Consider the following 24,006-nt stretch of genomic DNA (forward strand, 5'->3'; position numbering starts at 1 on the left):
TGCTGAATGCCCACATTCGGAGGAAAAAATGAGGCATGAATTAGTTTTAGAAAAAATGTATATAATGGAACCTTGAAACTTCAGTGGTCACCATAATGCATAACTTGCCTGGGATCGAAAAGGTTTACATGTAATTATTGCAGTCCAAAGGATAGTCTAATTCTTGTACGTATCTTATCTCTCTTGCTCTAATACGGGATTTTCATGTATACGCTTCTATAATTTTTACATATAATATGCACATTTGTTAACAAAGGTGACAATGGTCCCTTGTAAAAAATTTCTTTTTTAAATCTGTACTAGCCCCCCAGCCAATTGAGGAATCGCTCTCAAAGCCTTTCATCCACCAGCCAATGACAGAAGGGGACAGAAATGGTTTCTAAGGCGGGTAAGGTGAAGGTCCCTGATAGGCCAACAACAGTAGCCTACATCCTGGCTGTTCTGTTTTTCTTGTAGTTCTCTGACAACTTGATCAGGGAGTAGACGACTGAACATTCCTAGGCTGTACATTCGCGTTCCGTATCCCTGTTTATAGCTTGAAATATCCTGTAAGTGTTTTGTGTGTGTGTTGTCAATTTTGAGTATATTTTATCTAACGCGCTGGCAAAAGGTGAATTAATTAGTCATCTTATGTTACCCACACCTCACCTTAGAGATCGGTAGTTTGAAGGTGACCGAGTCCTACTTGACCTCTGAAAGAGGTTTTAGCTGGCAAATTCTGAGGTGCAAATCGACTCATGAAATCCGTCAATGACACTGGCTGTCGAACATGGCAAGAAAATGCGAAATTGAAGAGTGTAAAGGTTATTTTCTTCATCTTTGAAGCATAGTTCAGTCTATGATTGGAGAGAAGTAGGTGGCAGGGCTTGAAGCTACCCCAATTTTTGGTGCCTTTCTTGTGTAAGGTTACTTGAAGCCTTTCTCCTGCGATCAAAAACGCAAGGTGAGTCGACTAAAAAATAGGCGATAAAATTTTAGTTTAAACCATTATAGCATTTTGGACTTGAAAATTTATTTTCCTAAGTTTAAATGTCCTCTCTGAACGTTTCTGACGTTCCTTTCCCTACCAAATAACCTAACTAACTACACCTAACCTAACTTAACCCAGGGTACAAGGTCTTTACCTTAGCGCATATCAGTTTGAAAACTTTCCTTAGCTTAGTATCAATGAGAACTATCAATGGGATTAAGGTCCTTGTATTTCACTCTTTTGTTTTCCCCACCCAAATTCCAGCGTGGTCACCCATATTGTAGTATATAATAGTACGAATTTGCTAATGAAACAATTTTGAGAAATGGTCAAAACTCACACAAAAACAGGAAATTTCCTCCCAGGAAATTTCCTCCCAACGAGATCTCCGCGCGCCAAGCGCAGCCTCTTACTCATGCCTTTGCTACAACCTAAAGGGCTGGTCGATGTTATGGCCTAACTGTCTTGCACAGTAAATACCCAGTATAAAGGTTAATTTTTCCCTTTATACATACGTATTTAATACATGTGAAACAGGCTGTTGCATTCTTTGTATCGAAATGCATTCCAGGAAATGCCCATTTTCAGCCAATTAGAACTTCTTTGCGAATGACGGCTCGGAACTCTAACCATTCCCGCCCCCCCCCCCCACGTTAATTGGTTCTTTTTAGGAAACCTATAAATTCTTTTAAAATCTCGCATTTAAACGAATGGTGCGCCTCTTGATTCTTCAACTTTATTCTTGGTTATCTGGAGGTAATTAGTTAAAATCAGCATTCTTATCGATGCCTCGTGGCGATGTAAAGTTTTAAAGTTTGCTTTTGATTCTTAGCTGAGACTCCAAATAATACTTTCAACACATCAAGGCTGTCTCACCCATAGTTATAGGATGATAAACATGTTTGCTGTAAAATCACATTCGACATGTAAAAATGTAAGAATATTAAGGTTACAGTGCTCAAAGGGTGTTATAAAAATTTACTGTAGTGAGCAAGGGTATGATAAACATTTTTACTTTAAACAATTACTCAGTTTTTCAGTTTTTATGTTGTGAACTTTACTGTCTTAAAAGTCAATCATCGTTCCAACGAATGATGTCACCCACTTGGATTTTTGTTTAAGTTTATTTAAAAATGTGGAACTCCCGAAGTTTGTCCAATATTTTCACCGGGAAGTGTGGGAAATGCTGAAACCTTATTGGTGCTTTTGTTTTGTCACCAGTGAGGTGGGCTTTAGTTCGTAGTCATTCTTCCTCGTAATATTTTGTTTCTACATATCTGGTTTTTATTTCTGGAAGAAATTATTAATCTAAAGCCACTAAAACCACTTATAGCCTACAATTATGGGGAACAGCAGTAGGTTAACCGGGGAATGAGTTAGGTGGGGTAGAGAAGGAATACGAAGCTGTGAAATCGGCCTACAAGGAGGTAATCGAACATTGCCATATAACCAACTTCTGGAAGTTCTGGTTCTTATTAAAGTAAGGCTAATTGAAAGTTTCGTAGATTAGTAAATTTTGTGTAAACCCTAATGTATTCTGGAGTTGAAAATATGATTTTCCTGTCTTTTACTGTTGTTCAAATGTTTCTGACCTTCATTTCGGCTGCAGATTAGTAGGATAAGCATAGTTTGAGATCTGCAGTCAAAGGACCACTATGGGAAAACGGGATTTTTGGGTGGGGGAATATACAGAAAGAGTGAAATACAAGTATGTATTCAGACATGTCAATGATATGCTTGCAAGGTCTAATTGTCATTAAGGACAGGATTACTGAAGGGTTTTTAATGTGACAAAGGAAGAACCTGGTAACCTATTTTATTACTGATGGGCCAGGTGAGGATCTGGTAGCCTAGGTTAGGTTAGGTGGGAGATCCAGGGGGCGAAGCTTCCTGGATAAGTAAGGCCTAGGTTACTCACTAGGGATAATCAAGTTTTCAAGATCATACATAATAGTGGTAATTTTCATCAGTCTTTAAGAATGTCTTAGCCCGGAGCAGCGCCCACTACTGTAGCATTATTATTATTATTATTATTATTATTATTATTATTATTATTATTATTATTTGATTAGGTGATGATAATCGGTTGCAATTTAAACTCATCCAACGAATTGGTATCCGCCCCTCTCTCTCTCTCTCTCTCTCTCTCTCTCTCTCTCTCTCTCTCTCTCTCTCTCTGGTTTTTGGTTTATTCTTCGGTAACCAGATGGTGTAAAAAAAAAATTGTTGGTAGTTTTCCAGGGCGTTGTCGTCATCCATTGTTAAGAATTGATCGCTGGGTTTTATTTTCATTCTATGCTGAATGTGTTATAGCTTTTCTGTCTGTCCGTACATTTTTCCTGTCAGTGTAAATCTGTCTCTATTGCTTATCGAATTTTTTCCTTCACCATAACAGCAGGTGGTGATCTGATGGTGCAAGAAAAACACCGTTCCTCCCCCTCGCCACCCACGGTTGTGCGAAAAAGGAAACTGTCAAGTGTAGGCTTATAATTATGCACCTGTAAACTCCGTCCTGTCCAAAGGTACTCGTATGTCTCAGTCCCCCCCTCCCCCACGTTTATATTTGTTTTCGGTACAGCTAGTTAATATGATATATAGCTCGAGGAAGCCAGTTTAAATCCTCATTTTCTAAGCTGTGATATAGGTCAAAACGAACACAAAGCCGAAAGTATTTTGGATCAGTGCTCTGGACAGAACCAATGATTGCTGAAGTGATTGCTAGACTTATTATTTTCTAATTTAATTGACAGGTGCATTTCAGCTTCAGTGACTTGCTTCCAAAAAGGATTATCTTTGATAATTTTTCGTCTTACATAATTTTTTTTTATGAAGCTTGTAGATTGTCTTTATGTCTTTATAATCTGGATCGTGTTGGGGTATATAATCTTGATCACAGGAGTAGGAAGGGGAACCGTCTACATGACCTTGTCTCAACGGCATCTGACATTGAATTGCCTGCAACCACCAAGGTGGTGACCAAACGCAATGTTGCAGTTTCAGTTGCTGGGGGTATTGCATCGAACTGGTTTCTGCAGTCTATTTGATTCAGTTTTCCTTAGCTGGTTACAATAAAATCAAAAGCCTGTGGTTTTCATCTAGGGTTGGATAATAACCGATAGCCGTATTCTCAACACTCAGTTGTGCAGGGTTGTGTCAGGCTTAAGTGTGTATAAATACTGGCAGAGTAGATTCGAATCCTGTTGTGTAGCATAACAACTTGTATATTCATACAGGCGATAAACAGTCTCTCCTATTCATACGGTCCTCTGCACTAGAACACAATCCACTGGGAGGTTTCCCAACTGGGAGACACACATTATATTTATTTACCTTTAGAACTTCAACGTAACGTTTCAAGCTTTATAGGACATCCCCGCAACACCCCACCCCCTCTCTCTCCTCTCTCTCTCTCTCTCTCTCTCTCTCTGTTTATCTATTCATCTTCCCCAGGCACAAAGTTTTGAATGATTTTTCCTTTCACACATGTCTATACTTAATTAGTGGTTTAAGGCAGGAGTTACAATCTTTTCATTTCGTCCTTCCACGAGTATGCTATGTCTGTGTATTAACAACCCAAAATAGTCAGTCCTTATGGTCAAACGTCAGTCGTTCATTCCATCTGAATAAACATATTCTCTCTCCCTCTCTCTCTCTCTCTCTCTCTCTCTCTCTCTCTCTCTCTCTCTCTCTCTCTCTCTCTCTCTCTCTCTCCAATTTTCACTTACATACTTTCATCACGTAAATAACTTATGAAGTTTCTTAATCTTGAGTCGTTTCCTCTTACGGTTTGAAGCTACGCCCTCTAGGGAGACACTTGGCTGGAGGGTCCTACAATTAAGTCGTGAGATATAACACAGTTGTTTCACACTTTCAAAAACGAAGAAAAAAAAAAAGACAAAGTAGCTTACAAGAGTAGTATTTATTCGCTGTGTACAGTGATTTGTACAAATGACTCAACCACTAATACATGGTGACAAATACTGTAATAGATGGTATTAACCAAATCATATTAATACGACCTCAAACTAGATGATGAAACTATTCTATTCTGTATTTCAGGAAGTCTGAGTCATCGTTTTTTACCAATATCTTTCAAACCAATCGATTGATTGGTATGGTACTTTGAAACAGTTTCCCACACCCTCCCCTAATTTTTTTTAGAAAAATTTCCATGTCCAAACAGATTTTCAAGGCACTTTACTCTTGTATGTTAGAACAACCAAACCAAGCCAATCAAGATTTACGAATTCATTCGGATAAGCACTCTTGTGGTACTTGTCCCTCCCATCACCCACCCTTCCTCATTCGTTAAAACTTAAACCTCACTTTTTATTCATTCCCCACCTCTCTCTCTCTCTCTCTCTCTCTCTCTCTCTCTCTCTCTCTCTCTCTCTCTCTCTCTCTCTCTCTCTCTTTCTTCGCAATATTTATGTAAAGGAATGTTTTCAGTCACATATTAGCATTGCAATTTTTCAACAGAGCAATGTAGGATGAAATGAGCTAACGACCTACAGTACATGGTTATACAGAATTTAGGGGTTTCCGAAATCTTTGTAACTGATGAATGAAACGTCGGGTTAAACGACGGGTTTATCACTTGTGTATCAGTAATTACAAACAAAGATCGTCTCGTCGTTGTTCAGAGTTATGGCTTACATGTTGAAATTGCTATAAACTATTCTGTGATTTTAACCCATTATTTTTTTATATATGTAGAAAAGTGAATTTAGAATAAACATGAAATAACCCCATCACAAAATTATGCAAACAAAAAAAACTAGTCGCATTCATGAAGAAAGTAACATACGCTACGCGGTGTAATGAAGTTCAGGAAGAGTAAGGAGAAGAATGGTGGAGTCGAAGAGGAAAGTTCGGGGTAGTGAGGAATTTGTACCCGAGCTCGTGTGTCCGAAACCGTTAATCAGTTTGCTGGCTACCCCCATCAAGTTCAAGAGTAAAGTGCCTGAAAAAGCTGAATTTGAAAATTGAAATTTTTACCAAAAATTAGGGGAGGGTGTGAAACACAGTTGCAAAATTAACACACCGAACCTTCAATTAATGTGAAAGATAACTCAAACTTCCGGAAATACATAGTAGAAAAGTATGAGTTGAATTTAGAGGTAAAAGACAGATATGAGAGTCGCATATCAGCAGGTCAGTTGCGTTGAGACTACTGCCTGAAATAATAGAAATAACATATGCTGAGTTGAATTATCACTCAACAGTGCTACTTTGGCTTGTTATCTACGCGTCACCTGTTCCGAAGTGCTAGTACTTAACGTGGCGGAAGCTCCTTGGGACGCCGTGTTCATTACTAGCCATCGGCGATCAAAGTATTATATACACCCATATCTATTTTGTGTGGACGACAAATTATATTAATAAACAATATCTTCTTGCGGCCGTCTACTTTACATTTACCATAAGGTGTTTGTACTAGCACCACTAGCACCACGGAGTAGGTAAACACGTGGATAAGAAGCCAAAGTAGCTACTCAACTACCTTGACTTTGTTTTCCGAGGGGAACTTTTGCTCCTGAACTATTCCTTTATTTCTCGTTCGTTTTTCCTTGAAAATTTCCGGACATTTCCAAATCGCAGGAAGAATGAGATGCCAAGTCAACTCGCTGAAGGATGGAAGGAAGCCAGTTCTCACAAGATTTCCCACTTCATAAGTATACTGAGGTCTGAAAGGGGCTGAGAGGTCTGGTGTGGACCTTCAGACTCTACTTAATATGATACGAAGGGGCTTAAGTCTAAGCATCCTGGACTGTTTCAGGAAAATCATTACCGTTTCATAACTCAGGAGAGCGAACAGCATACGTATAACAGGACAAAATGCAATTTATATAATATATATATATATATATATATATATATATATATATATATATATATATATATATATATATATATATTTATATATATAATATATATATATACAGTATATATATGTATATGTGTATATATGTATATGTATATAGTATGAACTGAATTGGCATGAAAAGTTTTTATAGTAGAACTGAGGTCACATAAAGCTCAAATTCTTAACGCATTATTAATTTATTTTCTGTTTTTCGTTTCGGGGTTTGTGGTTGCTGAGAGTTGTGTAATTATTTTTTTCGGTTCTTAATTAGGATATTTTCATTATTAGGGTAATACAGCCCACGACTGAAGACTAAACCTTTCCTCTGGCTCATTAGCCATTAGTCAAGACTTATTATGAGGACAGTACTGTTAGGGCAGAAATTTGCCAATGCATCAGAAGTGTCCCTATTGTCCTTTCTATTTGTGTTCCCATTATGTTCTGATGTGATGTCTGCTTTAATGTCGATTGTGTTTTGCAACTCATTAAACCAGTCTCACTGTGTGCATTATGTTAAGCTTTATTTTGAGGGGTAAGGAGTTTGCGTATCTGTTGTTCTGTTAGCTGTTGTAGTTATGTATTTGTTGGTGTGTTTTTCTCATTCTTAATTTCAATGCTTTCCCTTTTAAGGTTAATGAAGACTTCAGTGGAAGTTGCGTCACAAACACTGGCACATCAGCAAGTGATTTCCACGGTACACAGTCGAGACGCTTGTTAGAGTTCTGTGTAAGTGTTCCCGTCATTATTTTTCACAGTTTATATTTTCCTTTTAAAACCCCTCACTGTAATTAGAATGAGCATACAGCTGATAATTTGCTTTGGTGTAAATAGGTGTGAATTCGGGGTTTCATTTTCAGTTTTTTTTAGGAATTACAAAACTGCCAAATCCACTAACAGCCCATATATCCAGAACTGTAATTTAAATCGTCCTAAAAAGTGATAAGACTCCCTGCATATTAGGAGTTAAACTTCACGTGGAAAGGGCTGATGTTTGTTTCAAACAAACATCATAGTATTAACTGAAGCTCTGCGGCTTAAATTGAAATAAAAAAAAAAATTTAATTACTCATTATCAGGAATGCGATCATTTTTCCTCATATCGCAGTCCAGTTTCTCTTGGACACTACCGTACGAGATTTTTTTTTTTTTTTTTTTTTTTTGAAAAGCGAAAACCACGTCATACCGTAGACGTAGTCACGCCAGCAAATGGCAGATTCTGATGACAACATGACGTCTTGGCAGGATTTATATCTCTCCATTCCTGTTGAAACCTCGAAGTTCAGTTCAGGCATCAGCATCTTATAATACTGTATACTGACATTCTATCTCTCTCTCTCTCTCTCTCTCTCTCTCTCTCTCTCTCTCTCTCTCTCTCTCTCTCTCGTGTGCGTGTGTTGAAATGGAGCACTGTCTGTCAATCAATCAGGATGCTCAAGAGTGTTTCAAAAGGTTAACTGACACACCCACCCTGAAGATACCATCATTTGATGCTCCCTACTAGATTTTTTTGTGGGGTGGGGGCCGGGGGGAGGGGAAGTGGGTTGGGAGATCAAGAATTCTAATACTTGGCGTCCACGTCTATATTTGAAGGATCTCTCTCGTGCCATTCTTTGGTCTCAATTTTTTCTTTATAGCTATTTTAAAAAGAAATACATTACCTTCGAAGTTCTCAACTTACTGAATAGGTAATAGTTATGTTTTTATATTTTTTTAATAAATATTGGCACGATTATGTTAGTGGGTAGATTGCTGGTTCGAAGTTCTTTGGATAATTTGAAGTGTTTCCTAAGGTGAAGTCATTCCTCCAGAAACTAATTGTTGCGAAGATAGTTTAACAGACATAAAGGCAATTTTTTAAGCATCCTTTAGTAAAATTCCCATATGAAGTTATAAATAATGGAAAATTTATTTTATGTCAAATAATGAGACATTTTATGTTATGAATGTTGCCGTTGGCAGTCGTCATCCACTTGGGGTTACCCATCCTATTGCTCTCTCTCTCTCTCTCTCTCTCTCTCTCTCTCTCTCTCTCTCTCTCTCTCTCTCTCTCTCTCTCTCTCTCTCCCTCTCCCACACACACACACTTTCACTCACACTCTCTCACACACACACACACACACACACACAATCACTCCTTGACCTCTTCCTCCGGCCAATGAAGGATTAGAGAAATTTACTTCTGGTGATAGAAATACAGTTCTCGTTATAATGTCGTTCGGATTCCACAATAAACTGTAGGTCCCGTTGCTAGGTAACCAATTGGTTCTTAGCCACGTAAAATACATCTAATTCTTCGGGCCAGCCCTAGGAGAGCTGTTAATCAGCTCAATGGTCTGCTTAAATTAAGGTATACTTAACTTTTTTCTGAGGCAAGTCCTTGCCGAGTTAATATTAAGGTTTCTTTTGTAAGCTTGTGAAAGTATGACGTAGTGGTATTCGGAAGAACTGAATGTTTTTGGCTTAAGCAAAGGTTACCAGTAGTTTACGAAATGTCGCGATTGTCGGCGTTTTTCAAGTAATGTTTTAATTTCAAAGAAGTTCATGGTAAATATTGAGTGGTATATTTTCTTGCTCAAGGTTTTATAAAGTGTATATAAGTCATGATTTCTGGATGCCGTTTATCGTCTTGAATGAAATTTACATTAAAGCACCTTTAGTAAAGAAAAATGAAGTTTGTTTTATGGTCTAAACTTGACAAATATGGCGCTTTTTTGTCCCAAATACTGGATATTTTCTGATTATTACTGGCCTCGTTGTAGTTTTTAATCTTATGTAAAAGAAAACTATTGTGAGGGTTGTCTGTCCGTCCGCACTTTTTCTGTCCGCCCTCAGATCTTAAAAACTATTGAGGCCAAAGGGCTCCAAATTGGTATGTTGATCATCCACCCTCTAATCATCAAACATGCCAAATTGCAACTCTTTAGCTTCAGTAGTTTTTATTTTATTTAAGATTAAAGTTAGCCATAAAAGTACCTCTGGCACCGTTATGGTACCAACAACACAGGGTGCCACCGGACCGTGGCTGAGTTTCATGGGCCGCGGCTAAGAATTTCATGGGCCGTGGCTGGGGCCACCACCGGACCGTGATTGTTTCATGGGCCGTGGCTGAAAGTTTCAAACAGCATTATAAGCTGTACAGAAAACTCGATTGCGCGGAACCTTCGACGCATTTTTTACTTGTTTCTTCTGACTATAATTTGCCTTCAATTTAAATACAGTCTATCCATCCGTCTTTTAATTTCCAGCCCCTTATTAACCAGGCCACATTTCTTCAGCTGTCAAAATAAACTAAAGGGGTTTTCTCGAGCTATAGGATTACATTTAGTCGTTTGAACCGGATTCTGCTCCAACGTTCCTATTTCCACGAACCCTGACGTGTTGAGAAGCTCTCTCTGCTGCTGGCTTCTCATACACTAAATTCCTATGTCTGTTGTCCCTTCCTCTTGGCTCACTTATAGGATTTGGTTGCTAGTGTCCCCAGTTTCTCTCTCTCTCGCTCTTTCTTAAGCTCCCTCTCTCTCAAAACGGTTTTAATCAGCAGGGAGCCCGTATCAGCTTGTATCTTTTTTCATTTTTTTTCCTTTCATCATTATGCATTAGTACACTCAGTCTGTGACCATAAAAGACTGCTAGCCCAAACACTAATGGAGGAGGGCTAAGTGTAGATTTAACGTGTGTGCTGAAACTCGAGGGAAACGTTAGGTCTGGTGTGTGAGGCAGTGGTTCTTAATTAGGCTTCAGAGAAGCTGAAGTAGATACGACTTAGGTCTTACGAATTCGAACGTGCATAGCGTGCAATTTGTTTCCTAAAGACATTAAATAGCATTTGTACAATTGATCAACTTTATGGAGGAATTATCCATAAATCAATTAAAGAAATGGTTGGGGGGCACGTCTTATAGTACTTACCAGCGTTTACCTACCTCTCAATGTCCAGGTTTTATGTATAACAGATTCATGGTCTGTACTCATAAAGACGTCTACCGCAGCTAACTTTTGACATGTTTGTAAATAGAAATGAACTTGTTTATTCAACATGATTATGCATTTACTTTTTTTTTATTTAACTCCCACAACAGAATGAAATTTATTAATAACTGGCTTTAATATTTCTAATGTACCGCACTGCCATTAAGAGTGCCGTTTTTTGTGGTAAGATTTAATGGATTTAACATATTTGCTCTCTCTCTCTCTCTCTCTCTCTCTCTCTCTCTCTCTCTCTCTCTCTCTCTCTCTCTCTCTCTCTTATACTCTAAAACCTTTTTAGGTATGTTTAAAAGGAAAGCAAACGTTTTATAGCCAATATTCAGTCATTCCTAGATGCACTACTGAACTTGAGGCTTGCTTACTGGTTGTTAGCTTTCATGGTCGAGTGACACTGCCTCTTGCACTTAGGCAGAGGGTTGTTAAGAATCGTGACATGAGTTTTTTTAGCTTGTACCTCAGCACCATTCCAGTATTTTCCTTATTACTTAGGACAGTGTTTTAGGTCTAAAGAATAATCTTTATGTCTTTTATATTCATTGGCTAGTATTAGTGCTGTTATGCATTCATTCGATTTGTAAAGTATTGCCTTTTTGGCACATTCTTTGTGTGCAAACCTGCATGACTCTTTACAGCAGAGGGAGCTTTGAGAGCCGTACAGATTACCATTGCAAGTTGGACTGATATGCTAATGTCACCAGCTTTCCGGATAGCACAGTCAATAGTACTATTCATGGAATCCCCTTCATTTTGTCCATGGATTGTTTCCAAGCAGAACAAGGTTACCTGTTTTTTTCTGTATTGAGTGGAGGAGCATTACTGGAAAACTTTATTTTCACTTGACCACCACACCTATCCGAAAAGAAGGCTATGTCCTCTACACCGCACATGTCACTTTATTGTACAAAGAGATGCAGACATGAAGTAATCTCCTTGGCACCTCTGTCAGCCTGACCTTCATGGCAAAAGTAGCACTGCCCAGATTTGTTCCCAAAATTGGACATACTGAAACTGTAACAAGAGAGTCGGCGTTTTTAAAACAATTCACCTCGTGTTGAAATGGGTAAAAACAACACCTGTTGTAAATGAAAACGTGGCAAAACTTTTGCTTTGTTTGCAGCTTTGGATATCATATCTTGTTCGATCATTATTACAGCATCAGTCTCAGTGTATACATTTTGTAGCGTTCTTGTAAACATTCCCCCTCCTCAGTTTTTTGTTCCTATAAGATTAACAGTCTACTCTGGCCCTTCGTCGGGTATGAAATTTTAGGTTCATTCTTCTAAATAGCTGGTATAATGAGAGAGACAGGGTCATCACTGGGCTCTCTATAGTACATTTCTTGCTTTTTTGTGATGGTGAGGTTTAGAGATAATTACTGGTTACTTGTCTTTTGTCTGCGGTAATGAGACAACGTTCTGGGAAATCTGTTGATGTGCTCCCTTACTAATACATTCAGCTTTTCATCCCTCTTCTTTATTTTATGATGCCCATCACTTTTTTCTTGTTTCAAAACTCCATCATTTATCTTTCTGATATGCCCAGGGTATTGAGAATCATTATTTTACAAACGTGAGATTGGGTGGTGGCCACCTTGAGTAAAAAGTACCGAGGAGTTTTGGTCCATTCTTTTTCTGGACAAGTCACCCAGGTCGAAAAAGGTATTTAGATAAATGAACAAGAGAACTCTCAGTTGACTCTCATTTGATAAGCAAAGGGGTTTTAACTGGCGTCTTGCAGGCATCTATTTTCCAGTTTTTCACTGTATGGCAAGCGTAAGTTCCTGTTCATTTTTTTTATCTGAATGACGCCTTTTCTGTTTCAAGACACCAGTGATAATTATCTCCATGTAGTTACTAATTATCTAACTTCCCTAATATCGTAAAGACACTATTTCTCAGACTATTTGGGCTGTTCAAATGCAAATATATCGAACTGTTAGATGTTAAATGCCCTTGCTAATTATTGTTATAGAATTTCAAACAGTCGTTTCATGTATATTTTTTTCTGACAAACTATTCTAGCATCACAAAAAATGTGGCTATTATAATTGCGATATGGAAAGGTGATGTTAACTGAATGATGAATATTTTAGAATGCGGCACTTTGTAGAAATATTTTACATGAATACGATTTTTTTCACGAAGTGTCCTATCTGGGATAGGATACGTCACTTTGTGGAAAGTGTTTTAGTTCAAATAAACGGGATGCGTCAGTTAAAAACGTTTTTCGTAATTGTAATGTGACAGCACAGACAGTTTAAGCTTGATATGTAGAAGAGTGTGCAAAACCGACACGTTGGCTGGAAATCTCAAAAACATAAAAATTCTTTTTTTTATTTTATAGACATGCTTTTATTAAAATGCACCAAAAGTAAAAAATATTTTTTTGATACACACCAGGATTTTCTTACAATTAACCATGTCTACAAAAATAAAAGCCTGGTCCCCAAACATGAAAGGATTTACTACAAGGTATAAACAAATCTATTTCTTTTCATGTATTTCCTTCCATGTTTGGGGCCCACGCTTTTATTTTTGTTGACATGATTAATTGTCAGAAAATCCTGGTGGAGGGAAGGTGGAAGTGGATGGGATGGAAGAGGGAAGGGGAGGGGAGGGGAGGAGAGGACACAGCTAAATTAACACTTGATCGTGTACTTCGGAAGGGGGATGGAAGAGGGAGGGGATGGAAGAGGGAAAGGGGAGGGGATGAAAGAGGGGAAGGGGAGGGTATGGGATGAAAGAGGGGAATGGGAGGGGATGGAAGAGGGGAAGGAGGGGTGGAAGAGGGAAGGGGGGTAATGAAAGAGGGGTTTTTGTTTTCTTGTTTTCTTTTTTAAGGGGTTTAAAAGGAATGAAAGAGGGGAAGGAGGGATGGAAGAGGGGGCAAGGGGATGGGATGGAAGAGGGAAGGGAATAAAATTTCAAAATATGGAATGAAAGAGGGAAGGTGAAGGAAAGGAGGACACAGCTAAATTAACACTTGATCGTGTACTTTATTCAGAAAGGGGAGGGGGAGGGGATGAAAGAGGGAAGATGGAGGAGGAGGACACAACGCTAAATTAACACTTGATCGTGTACTCCGGAAGGGGAGGGGCTCAGGGGAGGGGATGGAAGAGGGAAGGGGAGGGGATGAAAGAGGGGAAGGGGAAGGGGGATGGAAGAGGGAAGGGGAAGGGAATGAAAGAGGGAAGGGGAGGAGGAGACCACAACTAAATTAACACTTTTATCAAGTCACGCTCAGCTTTGCATCACCGGAAGTGGGAGATGATGGGATGGAAGGGGGTTAGGGGATGAAAGAGGGAAGGGGTAGAACACAAATGCTGAGGAGTGATTTGAGGAGGACACAGCTAAATTAACACTTGATCATGTACAAAAACTAAAATTGTTTCAGGAAGGGGGAGGGGAGGGATTAGGAAGAGCCGATTTGAGGAAAAGGGGGAAGGGATAAATGATTTGAAGGGATCTCCTGAGAGAGATGGGATGGAAGAGGAAAGGGGACTTGCTCAGGGGTTATATGCTAGAAGATAGATTCAACTGAGTCAAACCAAGTCAAATGTAAGAAAAATCCGACTCTGAGATTCATACAAATCCTGAGATACTGGGAGAGGTTTTTATCTTTAAACTGTACAAACTCACTATAGTGCATTCACATCAGCCAAAGTTGCATTTGGTTTCGGATTGCATTCACATCAGCGTGCCGTCCGCCGTCCCTTACGACGCTCCTGATTGGCTAGTGGTCAGCCAATCACAGCGCTGGAAAATGGCCAGTCTGCAGTCCCTCTCAAAGCTCCAGACAGTGAACATCTCCGCTCCGACACCTGAAGAACATGTCTTTCAAAGTTATCATTTTCATTACACCTCAGTTTTACCCAAAGAATAGTAGTGTTTCCCAATTTCATCACTAAACATTTCAAGCCAATGGTTGAAGGATTATAATGATATATAAATTATTTACTTCAATAAACTTAAATGGAAAGATATTTGGTAGTGAAATAAACAAGAAATTTTTAAAGATAAAATGTATTATTTCATTCCTTACATGGCATCGCAGTGCATTCATCATTTATCGTCTTGTGTCTCATAAAATTTCGTAGTTTAAATGCCATGGATGGTAGTGCTACCTAAAAAGTATAGGTAGGGCTATCAATATGAAAACAACAAGCAAGCAATTAAGAATATTAAAATGTGCAGGATGCACGCAGACTATACCTATCCCGGGCAACCAGCCAGCTCTTTACACATTCCCTTACTTCTAGAGGAATCTCTTGCTTTCGCTTGTTGTTATTTGGGGCTATATAGGCCTAACGCTTGTATGTCAGGTCTTGCATTCTAGTTCAATAAACGAGCCTAGGATTATGTGATGACTCGTCTACGTTCTATGCATTATCATGGTGTTGACGTACAGTTATGAAATAAAAATACGAGTAGTTTGAATTGAGTTTTATATGATAACCTTACTTTTACACATCTGCGCAGACTCCTGCCTAAGGACGAGTTTAAAGAGCTACCAGGCCTGACTCCCGCCTAAATTCAAAGGGTTGGGGTGTTGGGGGCGGAGTAGTGAGGAAACGGGTCCCTGATAGAGCGCTACCGCATTCTCAAATGCAGCTGGTCGTACCCGTGTAGAGAAGTTACCTCTTTATTCGGACGGCCACAGACGAGTCATTACATAATCCTAGGCTCGTTTATTGAACTAGAATGCAAGACCTGACATACAAGTGTCATTCAAGTATGAAAGTGGGAAACACTACTATTCTTTGGGTAAAACTGAGGTGTAATGAAAGTTATAACTTTTGAAAGACATGTTCGTCTGGTGTCGGAGCGGAGTTCACTGTCTGGAGCTTCGAAAGAGACTGGAGACTGGCCATTTTCCAGCACTGTGATTGGCTGACCACTAGCCAATCAGGAATTTTGTAAGGGACGACGCTAGGCACCAAATGCACAGCTGATGTGAATGTACTATAGGAGGTCACTGCTGACCTACTGATCATGTAAGGTTGTATTGTCACCGGGACTGAGTAACCATGCAAAATTTCAAGTCAATCGGACGAAGGAAACAGGTCGAAAATTGAGTTACAGTATTTCAGGACAGACAGACAGAGACGCAGAAGTCAAATTAAATAAAAGCATGTAATAATAATAAAAATGGGATACCCCAGTTCGTCAAAACAGGGACTTATTGTCCCTTGAACCAGATTGTGAAGGGCTGTTTCAGGTCTAGCATTCCTTGATGTCTTTGGAAAGGAGACTCATTAACCACAGCCTGCCCCTCCTCTTCCCCCTCCTCTTCTCTCTCTCTCTCTCTCTCTCTCTCTCTCTCTCTCTCTCTCTCTCTCACACACACACACACACACTCTTGTGCGTGCGACTTAACTTGGAGGGACATTTAATAGTTTGAAATCAGAGTAGTTCTTGTACAAAATTATGACGGAAATAAAGTAGGATACTCTTGGCATATGAAATTTCAGCAATGACGACCTTCCTTCTGGAGAGAGAGAGAGAGAGAGAGAGAGAGAGAGAGAGAGAGAAAGTGTGTGTATGTGTGTATTGCGTGTCGCTTGAATACATAAATGTTTAAAAATATTATACGGAATCTTTTTCTTCTACTCCATTATTTTCCTTGAGATCACAGTGTGTTGTATATCAGAGGTTAGTTTTCGAGTTAAGATACTTCGTGTTTCGTTACGTTCAGCGCACTGATTCACTTAATACTTTCATACAGTTTTTTCCCGGTCCTCCTCGAAACAAAACCCAAGACCCCCAATTGCTGAAGCAGCAGTGGCTGCTTTTCCATCCAATTTAACCTAATAAATGACGGCCTTTTTAGGGGGAGATTATTGTCATTAAATACTTTGATGTTTGCACTAATGCGTCTTGACTCTACAACTGACCTCTGAGAATGCTAAATAATGGGTAGAATTTAGGCCAAAGGCCAAGCGCTGAAAGGGAAATTGACAGTAAGAAGGTTTGAAAGGTGTAACAGGAGGAAAACCTCGCAGTTGCACTATGAAACAATTGTTAGAGAGAGTGGAAAGTCAGATGGAAGAAAAAGAATATGAATAGAGGCACAGTAAAAGGATGAAAGAGGCTGCAACTAGGGGACGAAGGGACGCTGCAAAGAACCACGTAAGGTGCACTGACTGGCACTACCACCCTACGGGGAAATAAGGGGTAGTATGGCCTAGTGCGTATTTAAAAGCAAATTTACTATGCAATCAAGTGACATATACATTTAAAGAATCGAGGGCTCGCTCGCCCTCTCTGGTCATTTCTAGGGACGCCAATGCCTGGCACTCAGGGTATAGACAAGGCAACCCAACCTCCATTTTACGGATGTTACCTCCATGTGTACACAACAGTTTTTGAATAGTTTTGTGTTCTGGTTTTTGTAAACTATTCTTAAACGGCCAATTTAGTTCGTACTAGGCATTACCTAATTTGCACCGTCTTATGAGACTTTATGTCGTAGGTTTCCTGAGTATGGAAATTGGCTGTTTATCCTGGAATTTTCTTTTATCGCCTTCCTTAACAAGGATGTTTCCGTCCTTCATCTGGTTTATTTCTGTAGGCACTAATATCAGCCCTCTTTTAGTCCTGTGTGTGTGTGTGTGTGTGTGTGTTCTAGTTTATAATCTATATTTTTAGCTCAAGTGAACTTATCAAATGTATGTATATATGCATATAGTTTATATATGTTCGTAAACCTTTCACATTTTGGACTACTTCAGAACCACTGGATTAATTCAGACTATATTAGTTCAAAGCATGCTTGGATAAAGGTGATTCATATTCATATATCTTGAGCCACGCCCTCTTTCCAAGGGGGACGAGGATTAAAAATTGTGTGAAAATAAGAGATCCTTAAAAATACCCTTCTCAAGAAACTACCAGGCCAGAAATGACCAAACTTATGTTCAAACCTTATCCCCAGGGAACAGGGTAGGGCCACACACAGTTCAAGGTTTTCACAAGAATGTATAGTTTTCTAGGACAAGAAGTTGGCTAAGGTGAGCAGTGGGGTCCCTCGCCTCTTATTAGCTAGCCCTCCTCCCCCACTTTTTATAGCAAGAACTGTGGCCGGAAATAATCTGTGAAAATCCATAGTTATTTGAGTAAAATTTTTATTTTGAAACAGTTGAAGTCAAAAGACTAAAAATTAAAAATGTTTGCTTTCGACCGTTTGCACGACGGTTCTTTCAGCCAACTGAATCAAATATAAGAAATTTTTTATTAAAACAACAAATGGCGAAATTTTGTTACAGCCTGGGAAACATATTACAGTCCTAAATGTTTATCTATGAAATGAAAGGCATGGCTGTTCCATCGTATCGTTTTTCAGGCGTGTGGTCTTAGCTGCTGCTTTCCGTTAGAGGTGATCAGGTGATTACAAGGTGATAACCGACTTTCAGCATCGGTGCCTGTAGTTCCTGGGACAACTGCTACTTCGACCTGTGTGGAGAGAGACGAGGAATCGGTATTAGGGGTTAAGAGAAACTGATCAAAATCCGAGTTTATGGAATGAAAGACTAGCTTGTCTGTACGTCTGTCTTCCTGCGTAAAGGCTTCATTGCTATTATTTATCGAAACACCTTTCACCACCCATCCATAACCTATTTTATTACTTCTGTATATGCATCTCAATACATGATAGTATCATTCTCCCCAAAAGTGTTTCGAAATAGCACTGTTTTCAGCGAAGTCCCTAACCGATATTTTTATGATCATGCGCTCTATACCGTCCTTACCTCTACCTGTCTCCCCCCCCCAAAAAAGGTTAGCATTTTATTGCATATACTCCCATATCCTTCGCATTGCTATCCTCATTGCCAATACTGCGACTGTTAGTAAATTTTGATATGATTATGTTGTTAATGAACCGTGCTGCCGTTATGTTGGATTGTAAAGCGTTTTTTCTGGCTTTAATCTTTTGAATTTGTGCTGAAAACTACTGATTTTGATGTAATGTCCGGTTTCAGATTTCTGGGCGTCCTTGACGAATTTTGAGTGATGTCTAACCGGAAGTTGCAATATCTGATGCTTATAGTTTGAATTCATAATATAAATGCGCTGCTCTTAATAATTTGTCAGTTTTTTTCACGTTTGAGCTTTTTACCATGATTTGAGATGGGTGCGAATTGATTTTTTTCAAAATCGTACTAAATTTTCACCGAAGAACCTGCTCCTAAACCATATATTCGTTACCTGCAATTTCATCAAGCTTGTTAGAGATATGAACGCCCTCTCAATTAGTTTTATTCACAGACAGGTCTAGTCCGGATTTGGAGGCATTTAGATGACTGGAACCTTTCCTGCTGGGTGTCTTTGGTGTGAATGACAAACTAGACGTGCGACATATTGAGTTGCTCCAGTTTGATTTCGTTTTTATTGTACTTCCCGTCTCTCTTATTTGTTCAAATTACCTCTCTCAGGGAGGTTATGTACCGTAACCTTTGCTTCACCAGCGGCCACTTTATTTTTCAGGCATACATTGTCTTGCTTGCAATGTCTTGCTTGCAATGTCTTTTCTGCAAGTTTTAAAATTTTCCGGGCATCATGGAAGATTGATTTCCTACCCTTCCGTAGCTGGACGTTTTGAGATTCCCAGTTCCTCCTTTTGCATTCTGTAATATTGCTGTATTTGCCCTTTAACTTGTTTATAACCTCGCTTTCTCTCTCTTGCATATTTAAGGAGAGAATGATGTGACTGAGCAATGCTTAGTTAAAACGTTTGCCAATTCATCATACTTGAAGCTGTAGGACCTCCACGAGGTAATACACATACCATTGTTCGTAGGATTCTCTCTCTCTCTCTCTCTCTCTCTCTCTCTCTCTCTCTCTCTCTCTCTCTCTCTCTCTCTCTCTCTCTCCTACATTGTCTAGTACTGCGTTATCTCTTGTAAATTAAAGTTAACTTCAAATGGACCATGAGTTCTCAGCACGATATGGTGCTTGTGAGACAGTCAACTTCTTGTTTTTACTGTTCCAACATCCGTCTCTGTCCTGTCATTTATGGCCACTACAAACTCCTTAAGGCGGTTGTATGTTGTATTTAAGCACTCATTTTTGGCGTGGGCATTCGATATGGGCCACCCATCAAAGAACAGACTAAATCTTTGCTCCGATACTACTACAGTATTTGATTCAGTGTATATGTTTTCAGACGACTAGTTCTTATTGGATCTGCAACAGCTTTCTTGTAATCGTTACCAAGTCCTCAGCTGCATACATAATAATTACAGTAGATCTAGTTTTCCTTGTTTATGCATGTCCAGAACGTAGTACTGATTACGACATCGAATTTGATGTGCTCAGGCAGTTATCTTCATAGCTTGCGATCTTTCCAGGTGGTCAAGTTACAAAATTTTGACTTGAATTTTATAATCCATCAGACTGTTGAGGTCTGTTGCAAGTTTCATAACGCTCGGTAATTTACAGTGTAGGCATTTGAAAATTCTACGTTCAGTGCCCACCGTCCTCCTTTTATCATCGGGCTTGTAAGCTTCGTACCTGTATTGAAAATCCCCACCTTCCGAAACAGAATAGCGTTAGCGGACTGAATTTACGCACTTCGTACACCGAGATTTGTGAAATTGAGTAGATAATTCAACGGGAATTTTTCCAAGTTATCTAGGCCACGTTTCAATAGAACGTTTGCTGGAATTTTTCATGCCAATCTGCATGCATATACAGTTCATGTCAGTTAATCCCAAGTCCGCACTGTTGGTTCGGCATCTTTGATCCGCTACCTGTCATAACCAGATTTTAAGGTCCGCTGCAATTTGCGTTGTGTGATGATCTATTACTAACCAAATCTAATGATGGTTGGGGATCTTTACTAGGGTCTGAGTTTCATGGATTATTTCGTACAGGTCATAGTCCTTCCGCACTCAATTTTCCATTTTTAATGTTGAAAATAATAATAATAATAATAATAATAATAATAACAATACTAATTAATGAATTTGCCTCTTCGTTCTCGTTTTATTCGGAACTGGGCAAGATACGGGGTAGCCTACATCTGTTCCACTGGTCGTTGCATGAAGTAAATCGTTTCATTCCTCGAATGACTTCCACGCATCTTCGTCATTCCACAACTTCCGGTATGAAAGTTCCTTTAGAAGAGAGCACGTCCATCCCAAACAAGATTTGGTATAACCTTCCCTTTGCTTCCAGATGTGATTACTGCATTTGGTATTAAACGTTTGAGTGAGGTTTCTCTCTCCCTTTCTCTCTCTGCTTATATGTAGTTCGTTAGTTTCTGAGCACTAAGCATTAGTCGTGTAATATAGCGAAAATTTGTCCGCAAACAGTCTATATGTTCCGAATGTTAATTCATCCAAATAACTAGTTATTGAATACCATAAAACTGCAAATGGCCTCAAATATCACGTTGTTGAAAATTCTTTCGGATGATTTTTTTTTTTTACCAACTGTAGTGCTTTTCATTTCTTGCTGTTAGCGTACAATCTATATATGGTGGGTGTTCATTAGACGATGAATTGAGTTAATCCTTTCATCTACATTTAAAGAGAGATGAGCATGAGTGACTGACTTGATGGTGTGGCTTCCGTCCCAAGATAATGAGTGTTATCACGACCAGGTCGTCGATGTTCAAGATTTTATGTAGGCCCCTTAGCGGCATTTGAAAATGGCCCCCCTTTGGTTACTTCATACCTAGTCAATCAACTTCTATATCTCAGAATTTTTCCGAATTCACTTCCCATTCATGAACATCTTTTTCCGAAGACCTTAGGTGGGCTCTTATCATTAGTCTGGACGCAGTACTTTGTCAATTATCCACGGGTCGTTTCGAGCGTTTAGTTCAAATTGTTTAACCTTTAGATATTTTCAGAAGTCTTGACGTCTGTTGACTAACATCTTGACTTTGTAATCTTCTACAGACGAAATCTAGGTATCCTATTTTCTCTCTTGTTATCATTACAGCTGAAGGGATTTCAGCCAAACTTAGCACAGACTTACCATTTGGGCCTAGACTTGCAAAAAAGATAGGTTTCTTGTCAGTGAGGAACAGTAGTAATGTTTTGAGAAACTTAAATTACGTCTTAGTTTTGAGTTTTTTTTTTAACTTGGAGATTCGATACCTTGAAAGCATAGCCACATCCTTCAACAATAATGAATATTCAATGTCCTTAACATCTACAGTCACGAATGAAAACAGGGTTTTTTAGTAAGTATTAGTTAATAAACGCCTTTGTTCATAGTCTGTTGCCTCTTGACCTCACTCCCTTCCTCTGCAGATTTAAAACGTCAGGGAAGCATGTGTAATATATATGCTCCAAAAAAAAAAAGTGTTTAACTTTTGCACGGATACCCAACACTCTATTCATTTACAAAATTAGTGACAAGGGTTTTGCTGGTTTCACTGTCTCTTGGAATTTGGATTAATCTAATATATATGTTAGCTAATACCGGTCACGCCAACGAACTTGCAACTCCTTTATATAGTGCAAGAGGCAATCTATGATTTTCAGTAATACGGCGGTGAAGACATTTTTAGTGTAACTTTACTACGTACATCATTGTGTAAATTACCTTGACCTTTGAATGATTTTGTTCAAAAGTGATAGCCTTGGCAATCATCTATGGCAGCCCTGTCATCTTGTTGTAAAATGATTTAAAAATAGGATAACAATACCCTTTTCATGTGTATCCAGCCTCTTTCTCTAGTTCGAAATGCACTTGGAGGCTTAACGAGGATTGACACTGTGGACTGACACTGACCAGTCAGTGCCAGTCCTCGTTAGGCTTCAAGTGCATTTCTAGCTAGATCGAGACTGAATACACACAAAAGGGGCTTATCTGGACTTTTCTTTTTAAGAAAAGGATTGTTTAAAATGTCGTTTCCCTGTTTTCTTGAAATAATATAAATACTTTTCATTATTAGGAAATTATTTTATTATAGAATACAACACTCTTATAAAATGTTTAGATTAAACTTTTCATTATTAGATCATAATTTTTTTAGAATACAATACACTTTTTATATAAATGTTTGAATTAAGAGTATTTCCTATTCTACAGAAGGAATTAAACGTGTTGGGAATGTTCAAAGTGAAAGGAACAGAGAAAAGAGTATTCCTATTCTACAGAAATAATTAAACGTGTTGGAACTGTTCAACGCGAGAAGAACAGAAGAAGGAATATTTCCTATTCTACAGAAGGAATGAAACGCATTGTGACTAACAGAGGAAAGAGTATTCTTCAGGAAGAATGAAACTTGTTGGGACTGTTCAGCGCGAGAGGAACTCTTTGAGCATTTCCTCTTCTACAGAAAGAATAAAATGTATTGTGACAAACAGAGGAAAGTGTATTCTTCAGGAATAATTAAACATATAGGGACTGTTCAACGCAAGAGTATTTCCTATTCTACAGAAAGAATAAAACTTGTTGGGAGTGTTCAACAAACCAAGAGGAGCAGAGGAAAGAGTAATAAGAATGAAACGCGTTGGGACTGTTCAACGTGAGCGGAACAGAGGAAATAGTATTTCCTATTCTGGAGAAAGAATGAAACTTTTTGGGACTGTTCAACGTGAGATGAAGAGAGGAAAAGAGTATTTCATTTTCTACAGCAAGAATTGAACGTGTTCGGACTGTTCAACACGAGAGGAATAGAGGAAAGAGTATTTCCTATTCTACAGAAAGAATGAAATTGTTGAGTGTTCAAGACGAGAGGAACAGAGGAAAGAGTACTTCCTCTTCTACAGAAAGAATGAAACGTATTGTGACTAACAGAGGAAAGAGTACTTCCTCTTCTACAGGAAGAATGAAACGTGTTGTGACTAACAGAGGAAAGAGTACTTCCTCTTCTACAGGAAGAATGAAACGTATTGTGACTAACAGAGGAAAGAGTACTTCCTTTTCTACAGGAAGAATAAAACGTGTTGGGAATATTCAACGCGAGAGGAACAGAGGAAATGCAAGGGACCTGAGCAGAAGGAAATCGCCTGTAATAATCTCTATAAATACTTTAAGGTAAGCAGGGCTATTTTTAAAAACTTCTGGACGCTTCACTTTTGCACACAACGTAATTTTTTTTGGCTGGATGACTTCGAGATCAAAATTTTCAGTATTGAAGGTGTATTTTGTTATAAACCTTACTTTTTCTATTATTATACGGTATTTTCATGAAATAAAAAATGAAATATCTCAATATTTTCATT

The 24,006-nt window shown here is 38.8% G+C and overlaps 2 long non-coding RNA genes across 2 annotated transcripts in view; one reads left to right on the forward strand and one right to left on the reverse strand.

Annotated features, from left to right (window-relative positions):
* Positions 1-413: 413 nt before the first annotated feature.
* LOC136853389 (uncharacterized) lies at positions 414-23,992 on the forward strand. The gene is made up of 3 exons (XR_010857443.1): positions 414-548; positions 7,467-7,562; positions 22,868-23,992. It is a non-coding gene; the product is annotated as an uncharacterized lncRNA (long non-coding RNA).
* The window catches only part of LOC136853390 (uncharacterized), a 58,083-nt gene continuing 52,101 nt past the window's right edge, over positions 18,025-24,006 (reverse strand). Inside the window, exon 3 of the long non-coding RNA XR_010857444.1 lies at positions 18,025-18,274. This is a non-coding gene — a long non-coding RNA (uncharacterized lncRNA). The remainder of the gene's footprint in view (positions 18,275-24,006) is intronic.

Source organism: Macrobrachium rosenbergii, chromosome 27 (assembly GCF_040412425.1).
Source record: "Macrobrachium rosenbergii isolate ZJJX-2024 chromosome 27, ASM4041242v1, whole genome shotgun sequence".
Lineage (NCBI taxonomy): Eukaryota > Metazoa > Arthropoda > Malacostraca > Decapoda > Palaemonidae > Macrobrachium > Macrobrachium rosenbergii.